At 35.8% G+C, this 12,589-nt stretch overlaps 1 protein-coding gene across 4 annotated transcripts in view; it reads left to right on the top strand.

Moving 5' to 3' along the window:
* MSRB3 (methionine sulfoxide reductase B3) overlaps positions 1-12,589 on the top strand; it is a 190,105-nt gene that overhangs the window by 84,657 nt on the left and 92,859 nt on the right. The gene's annotated exons all lie outside the window — the stretch shown is intronic.

The following is a 12,589-nucleotide window of genomic DNA, read 5'->3' as shown; positions in this document are numbered from 1 at the left end:
ATTATTCTCTGAGGAGTAATTCATCAGATCAAGAAACATTTTGATTTTAAACAGACTGGGCAGTTTTTCTTCAAAATGTGAGTCCCACCTCAAAGCAGGGCTATTGACTGCTTCAAATCATAATTTGAGATGTTCACTTTGGAGTCTTCATAGCTCTGCAATAAGCATTACATGCCCTGTATCTGCAGAGTTTCATTTTAAAAGCAGAGGTGGGGGTTACACATACTGATTGCTCAAAGTAGATTATTATTTTCTCGGTGGACAAAGCATCCTGAGTAATTTGAAAATTCTCTTTAGGTTGTCACCAAATGTGGGAGATGGATGCATTTAATTCAGCAAACTATAGAGAGTTCAAGCTAATAGAAATACAAGTTTGTCTGTGGCTTACTAGCTTGTTTTCTCTAAAAAAAATTTTATTGCTAGATGGGTGATAGAAAATGAAGGTCACCTTAAGCCATTATTTTGAATCTATTAAGATAAAATTTACATTCTCACAATCAGTGGCATATCAGCCTCCTTAGACATTTTCTTTTCATTAAGCATGAATGTAGCTATATAATTCTCAGGTTTGACTATGTCATTATGTCACTTGCTGAGATTTATGTGCTTCAGTTTCTGATGGCATTTACAATTAAAGCACAAAAATTGTCTCATGTCTCATACAAAGAAATTATGTATGCCCTTTGGTAGACTAACAGAAAAATAAACATTAATTTTTGAATTCCAGGAGAAAATAATTTACAGAAAAATATATAACTTGTTGAATTTAAAAGTAACAGTTTTACTCTGGTTCGAGTTTCACTATATTGTAACCTGAAAATGTTTTTACTTATTATGTTCACAAAGGAACAAGTGCTATATATTCTTTTTGATAGTAGTGTTAAGGGGATAACACACTTTTTCTTCTTTGTAAGCTTTGTCTGTCTTTTATTGTACAGTTTTGTGAATTTGGTGAGACTCATTAACTACGAAGTCTGTACGTTTGAGTTAACAAATTTACCCAGTTTGAGAACTCCAGAAATCTTTGTATCCTGTGTCTTCTGCAGCCTCTGAATCAGATGTATGAATGATAGTATAAGATAAACATTTTTGGCTGAAAACATTGACTATATAGAGACTAAAGGTGGGATGGCGTTGTATCAACTGTTTGACTCCTTGATTCACAAATGGCTCAAAATGAGACAAAAAATCTTTCTCATTTTTTAACAGTTAAAATCTTTAAGTATAATTAAAATAAATGAATAAAGTTGATAGAGAGTGCATTTTACATAAAATTACATGTCTTTTTTTCCCTGCCAGTCACCAAATATTTATTAAGAACTCACTTGATTATGATCTGATGTAATTCCCTGAATATCAAGTCAGAAACTGGTTTTAGGGTACAGGGTCTGGAATATAGCTTTTAAAAATGGATAAGTCCACTAGGTTCATTTTGAAGTTAGAGCCTGGAAGTAGTGTACAAAACTGAAATATTAGGCAGCTATTGTCAAAGTCAGACAATTTATGTTAAGTTTTCAAATCCAAATTAAAGTGTGCTGCTAAATTCCTGTAGTGAAAGTAAGTATTTATCATGAAAATAGTTATAACATCTGTACAGGCACACATCTTTCACTCTGGTGACCAAAGATTTTGTGCATGACTTATTTTTTTTCCAAGTTCTTATTAAAAAAAAAAATCTATCATGGACAACATCTGCATGTCTTTGAAAACTACAAAGTTCTGTACTCTGAAAACTCTTATAGGGGAATACTGATTAAAAGTTTATTTATTCTTTTAATTTTAAACTTAAATATGTTGTGGAAAGAATTCAGATGTTTTCAAATTAAGAAATGGAATTTTTTTTTATAAGCTCCTTTTAGCTTATGACTGAAGGAATCATGACAAAGGAAGTTAGAAATGTATTCTTTGGCATCCTATAACATAAATTCTAAAATTTTGGTTAGAAATAAGGTAGCACAGGGCCGGGCACAGTGGCTCACGCCTGTAATCCCCAGCACTTTGGGAGGCAGAGGCAGGTGGATCGCAAGGTCAGGAGATTGAGACCATCCTAGCTAACACAGTGAAACCCCGTCTCTACTAAAAATACAAAAATAATTAGCTGGACGTGGTGGCACGTGCCAGTAGTCCCAACTACTCAGGAGGCTGAGGCAGGAGAATCACTTGAATCCAGGAGGCGGAGCTTGCAGTGAGCCGAGATCTTGCCACTGCACTCCAGCCTGGGCAACAAGAGCGAGACTCCATCTTAAAAAAAAAAAAAGGAAATAAGGTAGCATATTGGAACAATTAAATGTATGACTTTAATGGGTTCAGATTCTCTATTGTTCATCAAATACAGAAAGTAAACTATGTCTGTCTAATGTTGTATACAGCTGTGACAAAGTAAGATTTTTAAATGAAGGAATATGCCAATCTTACTAAGAAAAAAAAAACTAAGTAAAAAATAAATACCATGGTCAGTGACTAGCCATAATGGAAAGGATTTCAAAGTTAAATTATATGTGTGTGTGTGTATACACACACACCCACATACCTCCCCCCCTCCACACACAAAGTATATCAAGGAGAGTACCCAACTTATGCAGAGCTTACTGCACAACATTTTTAGTTTATGTAAATAAGTTTTATGCTGTGGAGTGAGATTCAGGAGAAAGGAAGGAAAGTTTTCATTGTCAGCACATGGTAAAAAGTTTCATTTGTTGATTGTATACCAAATGATTATTTTCCTAGAAATTGATTTAAATTTTTTCTGATCAGAATCACATCTTTTTTTTTTTTTTTTTTTACAAACGCATATCCTCAAACAACCTCCTGTGCTTTTTAAGTTCACAATTTTTTATAATGAAAAAATCTCAGCCATGTATAAAAGTAGAAAGTATAGTGTGATTAGCACCTATATAGTCATCATCTAAATGTTACGTTTGTTAATTCTTTGCTGAATTTTTTATAACTTTTTTTTTTGCTTGAAATATTTTAAAGCAAAATACATGCATTTCATGTGATTTTTACAATCTGGAAATTATAGATGGTCTTGACTTATTAAAAGGAGTCAAAGTTTTGAGGTTTTCATCTATTTTAGAAATTTGAGTCACATACACATGATTGTGTAAAGGATTGTGGCATTTTCATGTCCACATCCAGTTGAAGACTCTTTGAAAGTCCTATTTATGGTGAATTGTATAGTTAAGAAAATCTTCAACCAGAAGGCAGAGGCCCTGAATTAATTCTGACGTGAGAACTCCAGAAATTTTCTGTTCTCAAAATTAATTTAGTTAAAATGTCAGCTGCCATTTAGCTGTGGTCTCTATGTACTGAGTAATATACTGATTAGAAACCTTTTCTGTTGATTTATAACTCAATCACCTAAAGTTTTGGCTTTGCCAATTGAGAACAGTCAGCTTACCTTCTTTTTAAAAGGAGTTTTAAGGTTTCCATTTTATACCTTTTCCTAGCTGATGTACTAATGTTGGCTTGCCTAGGATTGTGTGGAGTTGGTGATTTTACTAATAGAGTAAAACAGACTTCCTTTTATGTTCAGAAGTAGCAAGAAGCTATACTCTTCTCCCCACCTCCCAAGAAGGGAAGTTAGTTGATGCTGGAGGAAGCAGAGCATTGAGTTTAATGTAGTGATTAAACATGAAAGCCATATATCAAATCTCAGGAGAAACATGCTTTTGAAAGAGGCAGAGAACTGTGGAGCATATTGCATGATAGGCTATATAAACAGAGCCCTGGAGGTCACTGTGTGGATGCAAACCAATTAAATAAAAGAACTTACTGGCTTTGCTTTCTGTCATCTGGATAGGGAGGATCACAAGTTAACATGCACAGGATTGAAGTGTAAACTTTGTTTAAATAAGCTAGGCATCTTTGGAAATTTCATTAACTCTTTCAATCCACTACTAACGTGTACTTTCAAAAACCAAAGTCTCTGGGAAGTTTTTAAAAAATCCAGAATATATGTTCTCTTGGCCCTCTGTACATACCCATTGGCAAAGGGTAATGAACTAGTAATGAATAGGATAGAAGAAAAAGTGAAGGATGAGGGTGAAAAGACCAAGAGTTGGCTCTGTCGCCAAATTTCAAGAATGTACTTGTCTTTCAAAAACAACCCATTTGGAAAAGCAGAGCTCTTGCAAAATAACTGAAAAAAGATGTTTTTCTCTTCTGAGTTCTGGGTATAAGGATATAGGGGGAATTTACTAGTCACTAATATAACATCAGGATATTGTTATTTCTGTTCCAATAAAGTAGAATAGCTTTCTGACCAAGAAGAATCTAACTTATTATAAGTTAACCTTATCTTATTAACTTATTTATAAGTTAATAACTGGATGTTAAGGACAGCTTGTACTATAATTCTGTGGTCCCAACCTTATCAGGCAATGTTTGGGTGAGAAAATGAAGTAAGAAAGTTAAATGGTATAGATTCATGGTCCATAAACATTCAAAACAAAGATTTTTTTTTTTTCTATGGAGTCATGTTGGCTGAGAAAGTGAATAAGCTTATGTTTAGTGCTTGTTGATTCTGGGCTGCTTGGAATAGCTATGTGAAGGAAATGGGCTCATAGAACACAGCAACTCAAAGGCATAAGATTTCATGAAAGCAAATTATGGAGGATTAAGAAACCTAATGAGCATGGTTTAGTGTGCAGAGTTGAGGAGGGAGCTCACTATTAAATAAAGCCGAGAGTGTAGAAGGTTAGGAGATCCTAAAAGACATGATTATAAAAGGCACAACAGAATATAATTATGCTGAAGGGGCCGGGGGGGCGGAATCCAAGGAACAAAAAGCAGCTAGTGTCGCTTTTAGGATCTGTAGTTAAAAAGGAATCTACACCAGGGTAAGGAAATCAAAGAACATAATCAGTTAAAACTTGAGGCAAAAACATAAGTGCAGGGAAAAATAGAGTGGGGCTGTTAAGGTAGTCACTAAGTTGAAGGGAAATTAGGAATTTGAAAGTAGTGGAAATAGAGTTTTGAAAGCTTATTAACAAATGAGAGAATTTGCCTAACATAGTAAACCTTCCTCAAGAGCTATTAATAAGGAAGATATTTTCAGTTCTTGTAAACATGAGAATATGTTGACAATACTTTTTAGCTGTACAGTTCAATTTCTTCATTTTAAATTTCTTATTTTAAACTCATAACATTGATGAACAAGGAAATAAAATATAAATATTCATATAAGAATATTGAAATCTGCATTTAGGCATCATTTATCAGCAGAAATAAGAAAAATATCGACTATTCATCTATTCATTCATTCAACATATATTTATTGGGCATACCATATGCCAGATGTTGAGGTTATAGCTGTGAACAGGGTGGATACAAGTCCTTCTGTCATGGAATCTTACACTGGTTGGTTGGTCCGTGGTCCATTATACAAATTCACATGAACTTACCTGCATACTTAACTGAGGAGGCCTAACAAGACTAAAACTTAAATCTAAATGGTGAGTCAGAGACCTCTTGATATTTAAACATACGCCAATTTATTTTAGATTTAGACAAATTCACCTTTCTTTACTTTATTCAAGCGATATCATTCTGTTTTCTACAGACTTTTAAGAGAACAGCGTAATAATGCTAATGGTTAGGGTGTAATTTTTCTAGAGTTTTAAATAAGGAGCGACATTTTCCATTTGATTATCATTTTAAAAAAAAAATCAACTTAGAAGAGAACACACTAACAAATATTTGTGAATATGGTTCTATTCTTTGTTTTGTTTATTTCTTTTACAGGATCCTGTTCAAGGTTAGCCTGAAAATCAGGCAACCTTCTCCATAGCAATCTTTTTTTTTTTTTTTTTTTTTTTTTTTTTTTTTTTTTTTTTTTTTTTTGAGACAGAGTCTTGTTCTGTTGCCCAGGCTGGAGTGCAGTGGCATGATCTCAGCTCAATGCAAGCTCCGCCTTCCAGGTTCATGCCATTCTCCTGCCTCAGCTTCTCGAGTAGCTGGGACTACAGGCGCCCGCCACCACACCCGGCTAATATTTTTTTTGTATTTTTAGTAGAGGTGGGATTTCACCGTGTTAGCCAGGATGGTCTTGATCTTCTGACCTCGTGATTTGCCTGCTTCGGCCTCCCAAAGTGCTGGGATTACAGGCATGAACCACTGCGCCCGGCCTATGGCAATCTTTCTTGATTGAACAGAAGCAAGTAGAGGGGACATGGCTCTTCGTCCCCTTTTATAGACTAACTTGACCAGGAAGCAGCGAGGCATAGTGGCTAAGTGCTGAGGTTTGGGTCAGATAGATGTAAGTCTCTCTTTTTAATAATTTCCTATTGATTTTCTCAGATTTCATATGTACCATTATGTCACATACTTACATTTTGTGTTTTTTCTTAGAACTAGAGCATTTAAAAACTGAATTTCCTTCATTGGAGCTTTAGCTGAATCCTATAGTTTTAATATTTTACTTATTTTTATTATTTTTTTAGAGGCAGGGTCTCTGTCTGTTGCCCAGGCTGGAGTGCTGTGGCACAATCACAGCTCACCATAACCTTGAACTCCTGGGCTCAAGTGACCTCCTACCTCAGTCTCCCAACTAGCAGGGAATACAGGTGCACACCACCATACCGGGCTGATTTTAAAAAAATTTTGTAGAGACTGGATCTTGCCATGTTGCCCAGGCTGGTCTCAAACTCCTGGCTTCAAGCAATCCTCCTGCCTCAGTCTCCCAGAGCACTAGGATTAGGCATGAGCCACTGTGCCCAGCCCAATATTATATTTTAAATAAATGCAGTTTTGATTTTCTTTTGAACATGATAGTTATTTAGGGAAGTGTTTTTTTTTTTTTAATTTCCAAATTTTCTACCTTCTACTTTTATTAATGTTTTTCAGTTTTATTGTTTGATAGTCAAAGAATTTGGCCCTACTACTTTTTAAAAAGTCTATTATTCAGTACTTATTAAAGTTCTAATTTTGGCCTTCCATGTATTTAATTTTTGTGGCTTTTTTGATGGAAAACTATATTCTCTGCAATGTAAAGTCTTCAATGGACATTTAATTAGATTAACCTGATTCATGATAATTAATCCTTTGTATCATTATTTATTTGGTTTTTATTTTTTCTGACAAGGACGGTGAAAGGAATGAGTTTGTAATTTTTTTTTTTTTTTTTACCTGAATTCTGCTTCTTTAGATATCACCATCCCTGTGTTGTCAGCTCCACATACTCCATAAGTCTGGTGGCAGCCAATTTACTTGGGGCGTATATTACACTTGTCTCCTTGTAGAGAACATTACTGCAAAGCAATGCTCCTATAAATGAAGGCTGCTAAACTAACACAGGAACAGAAAACCAACACTGTATGTTCTCACTCATAAGTGGGAGTTGAACAATGAGAACACATGGACACAGGGAGGGGAACATCACACACCGGGGCCAGTCAGGGCATAGGGGGTCTGGGGAGGGATAGCATTAGGAGAAATACCTAATGTAGAAGATGGGTTGATGGGTGCAGCACTTGTATACCTATGTAACAAACCTGCATGTGTCCCAGAACTTAAAGTATCAAAAAAAAAAAAAAAAAACAAACAAACAAACAAAAAACATGTTATTCCAAACTCATATGTGAAGCAAGAAGTTGCTGCAATTACCATCTGTAAATACCGGTGCTCTCCTCCTCCCACATATCCCATAGCTTTATAAGGAAGGAGGCTCTGAGACTTTATATGATTCAAATGTTTGTTTTCTCCACTTAAGATCTTCCCCGACTACTCCATCTGTTTGGCAAGGTTCTATTTACCTTTTAATGCTCACCTCAAACATTACTATATCAATTAAATGTAGCCTTCCTTGACACCTTCCCAGCAGTCAGCCATCTGTTTCTCTGTGCAAACGCTGTCTCTTGTAGCACTTATCATCTGCAGTAATTATTCGTGTGAATCTTTTCTCTCTCTCCAAGTCTGTGAATTTCTTAAAGGCAAAAGCCATGTCTCATTTACCTTTATAGCCTTGATGTCTTTTAAAAAAAATTTTTTTTTTTTTTGAGACAGAGTCTTTCTCTGTCGCCCAGGCTGGAGTACAGTGGCACGATCTTGGCTCCCTGCCTCCTGGGCTCAAGTGATTCTCCTGCCTCAGCCTCCCCAGTAGCTGGGATTACAGGCGCCCCACTCCTCCACCCCTCCGCAACATGCCTGACTAATTTTTGTGTTTTTAGTAGTAATGGGGTTTCACCATGTTGGCCAGGCTGGTCTCAAACTCTGTATCTCAAGGGATCCATCTGCCTCGGCCTCCCAAAGTGCTGGAATTACAGGCGTAAACCACTGTGCCCGGTCTATAGTCTTGATGTCTTATATGAGATAATTACTCAATAAATAAAAGTTCCATGAGGTTGGAAATTTTTGTTCTTTAATAGTAATAGAAATAACTAACTATGGAAGATTTATTCTCCCCTTTTATAGTGTTGAGTTGTTGCTGGGAAGTGACTACTGGGCCAGAGTTGACAATTTCCAAGCTCTTTGCATCTATGTAGAGACATGTAACTAATTCTTACAGTGGTATGTATGTCATTTTTAGGTTAAAGGTATTAAGTAGTCAATATGCTTTCCTTATATCACTTTTCCTCTTCTGAGGTTAACTCATAGTTACATGTTGAACATGATGCCATCACAGTGTGGAAGGAGTTTGGATCGATACATCATACTTGGAGGAGATCCACACAGGAGAGCCATTCATCCTAGATTATCTTCGTTGGACTTCATGTATTATGAAATAATATTTTTGTGATAAGCCACTGAGATTTTTCTATCACTTATTATAGCAGCTAGTGTTACTTACCTTGACTAGCCCAGTGCTTCGACTAGTACTTGGCAAAAAGTTATTTGCTTATAATTATTATCTAGTGGCAAATATCCCTAGATATTTTTTTGGATAAATGATTGAATGAGTGGCTATCTAACCTGAAGGATCCTTTAAATCAAGGATTATACAAAAATAGAATACTATGTTCTGTATAGTCACCAAGCCTATCAGCTAGAGAGTATCACAATAATGCAGTATAATAGGTCACCTCAGAAAGTGGTGATTTAAAACAATCATCATTTATTCATGCTTATATGTCTATGGGTTGGTTGGGTATTGGCTGGCACATGCTAGTTGCAGGTTGGGTTCAGGTCTGTTCCACACTTGTCAATGATGGTAGAAGATAAGAGGGCAAACCCAAATATGCAAGCACATAATGATATGATTATAAAACACCTTGAAAATATAAAATGTAGTACAGATTTGTATATGGTTGCAATGTGGCCATTAGTAGGCCATTAAAAAGGTTGCTGGCCACACACAAAAAGTAGCATTAATTGCCTTGGTGAATCTTTTGTATATAGTATCTGGCTATTAACTTTCAGGCTCAGAAACCTAGATGTTTCACTGTCTCTCAGGGGTGGACTCACATGGACAAACCCAGAAGACTGACGGATGAAACCAGAATGCCACTGTATTTCTTTATAATGAAAAATGTAATTTTCACATGAGTGAAGATACTTACATCTGCATGATCAGTGTTTTCTTTTTTTGTAAGTAATCCAGCTACATGAGACACAAAATCACAATAAAAATTCACTTGATCAGTTTACCAACATAAATCATTAATGTTGGGACTGAAATTTCTTTACTGTAACATATCAGCCTAAAGCTAGATATCTTTGAGAAGTTGAATCAAAATGGAGAATTGCTGTTGAGTACAGACTAAGAACAAAGAAAACAAATTGAATGTTTAGTTGTATGAGTTTAAGTTAACAATTGTCTGTCTCCAAATAGGGATGGTCCTGGCTAGTGAGACCTTTTATGACACAAATTTAATTGGCCACAACTTCATTCATCCATTCATCCATTCATCCATCTACCCATCCACCATCTACCCATCCATCTATATAAAAGATAGCCTTGCTGTTGGACCTGGACAACATACTGCAAATTCATTGCCTAAGACCTTGTTTCCAAATTCACAGAGCAGACCTTGGAAGCAATTGTAGAGCTGACAATTTACAGTTTAAATGTTTCCTACCTTATTGAAATAAATATTAAAATTTCAGTGGTTTAATAAACCATGTCAGTGTACTTAAATTAACATATAGAACAAGGTCAGTATATAGAACATTTCCACCTGTTATATTCCCTTGTATCTTTCTTTCGTCAGTCCCCACTCATCAGAGGTAACCACTCTTCTGACTTCAGTCACCACAGATGAGATTTCCCTGTTCTTGAATTTCATATAAAATAGAATTATATGGTATATACTCTTTTTCATATGGTGGCTTTTGCTCCATATCATGTTTTTAAGATTTATTCATGTTATTTGTATATATCAATAGTTATAGCTGAGTAGTATAAATTGGGAAGTACATTTTGCTCCAAGTTTGGCTACCATTGATGCAGTTGTGTTTACTGAGCAGTCTTGGTTTCTAATATTCTCAGACCCACAAGACAATTATTAATATATTGAACCAGCATGTAGGCATTTTTACTTTGACTCAGTGATCAGTCATGATCAGTCGGTCAATTTGCGTGTGCATGTAGAGCACTTACTCTAAGACATGGTGGAGGACGTATGAGTATGAGATAGTTTCTACATTTGTGGAGCTTATAATCTAATTAAAGAGATGAAATATATACACATGAAGATATCTGTAGCTTCAGGGTAATTTGAATGGTCTCAGCAATGGAGTCCTAGAATAATTTAGAAGACATGAATTACTTTAGAGTATGGTGATTGATCGGGGCAGTTGCATGGTGGAGGCAGAACTGAAATAGTCAAGGGTAGAATATGGATAGATATAAATAAAGAGGGAGATAATTTTAAATAGAGGGCCCCTTAAGGTCAGGCACAGAGACATCGTTGCTAAATGTATTTGAGGAACAGTAAGTAATCCAACTTGCCAGAACTGGAATATTTTTGTTGGGGGGATTCTGATATAGTTGGGAGTCTATTAGAGACCACAGGCTTGGCCAAGGCAGGTGGATCACCTGAGCTTCAGGATATCAAAACAGCCTGGCCAACATGGTGAAAACACATCTCTACTAAAAATTCAAAAATTAGCCGAGTGTAGTGGTGCACCCCTGTAATCCCAACTACTTGGGAAGCTGAGGTGTAAGAACTGCTTGAACCCAGGAGGCAGAGGCTGCAGTGAGCCAAGATCGCGCCACTGTACTCCAGCTTAGGTGACAGAGCGAGACCCTGTCTCAGAAAGAAAAAGAATTGGTACTTAACTCTGTGGCTAATAATAATAACAATGACAACGACAACAAAACAATTTCAAAATTGATTTTCTGCCTAATATGTAATATACACTGTACTAAGTGTTTAATATCAACTCATCTAATCTGTATAGACCATGCATTATTATTCCCCTCTTATAAATGAATAGACCAAAGCAGAGGAAGTTTAGATATTTGCCCAAGGTCACATAGCTACTAAGTGACAGAACTGGGATTTGATCCTAAGTAGTCCGATTCCAGAGTCTTAACCAATATGCAGTATAAAAACCTAGAATATGAGTTGATGGGATGAAAACAACAGTTTATGCATTTTTAGTCATACACCCTATTCCCACATGACATTCTTGCTCACACAGTCACATGTAGTTGTAGAAATTTTCTCCCCCTCCAAATAGTTACTCAGATTCAGTAGTCTGTTGAGAAATGGATTTTGAAGGTACTGCAAGAATTTTAATTAAAATAACATGCATTTATTCCCCTAGCTTTAAATTCCCTGCTAAGGAAGATATTCATGAAGGATTTGTTGCAAAGCAATGATAGAGGAAGAGGTAACTGGTTCTAGAGAATTTATAATAATTTGTTTTAGACTAGGGCTTTATTTTTTAACATAGATCAAAATTAACATAATTAATACAGTTTACTATGGTTTTGACAGGAGGTGAAAGTACTTACCTTATATTGATAGATATTTATAAATTGGAATGAATTGGTGATCATGGTCACCTTCTTTGGGCAGCAGAACAAGGATTATTTGGCTATTCATTATGATTGACATATCTTGCTCATTCCTGGGTAGAAATAAGCTACATTCAACTGCAACATGTAGAAAATTTTGCTATAGCACATTACTTGTTTGCAGGCTTAAGATTTTAACATCTTGTTCCACTATGAAAATATTTTATTTACTAAGGAATATGTACAAATTTAGTAAAACTATCAGTTATTTGCTTATAGTATCAAAATATTCTAGTAAAATCCTTTAAAATGATAATGACTTTTAGCTTTTTTTTTTATTATTATACTTTAAGTTCTAGGGTACATGTGCACAACATGCAGGTTTGTTACATATGTATACATGTGCCATGTTGGTGTGCTGCACCCATTAACTTGTCATTTACGTTAGGTGTATCTCCTAATGCTATCCCTCCCCACTCCCCCAACCTCATGACAGGCCACGGTGTGTAATGTTCCCCTTTCTGTGTCCAAGTGTTCTCATTGTTCAGTTCCCACCTATGAGTGAGAACATGCAGTGTTTGGTTTTCTGTTCTTGCGATAGTTTGCTGAGAATGATGGTTTCCAGCTGCATCCATGTCTCTACAAAGGACATGAACTCATCCTTTTTTATGACTGCATAGTATTCCA

Source organism: Rhinopithecus bieti, unplaced genomic scaffold (assembly GCF_001698545.2).
Source record: "Rhinopithecus bieti isolate Rb0 unplaced genomic scaffold, ASM169854v2 scaffold_5924, whole genome shotgun sequence".
Classification (NCBI taxonomy): domain Eukaryota; kingdom Metazoa; phylum Chordata; class Mammalia; order Primates; family Cercopithecidae; genus Rhinopithecus; species Rhinopithecus bieti.
The sequence above is the reverse complement of the archived record's forward strand: the minus strand, read 5'-3'. Positions and strand labels throughout refer to the sequence as shown.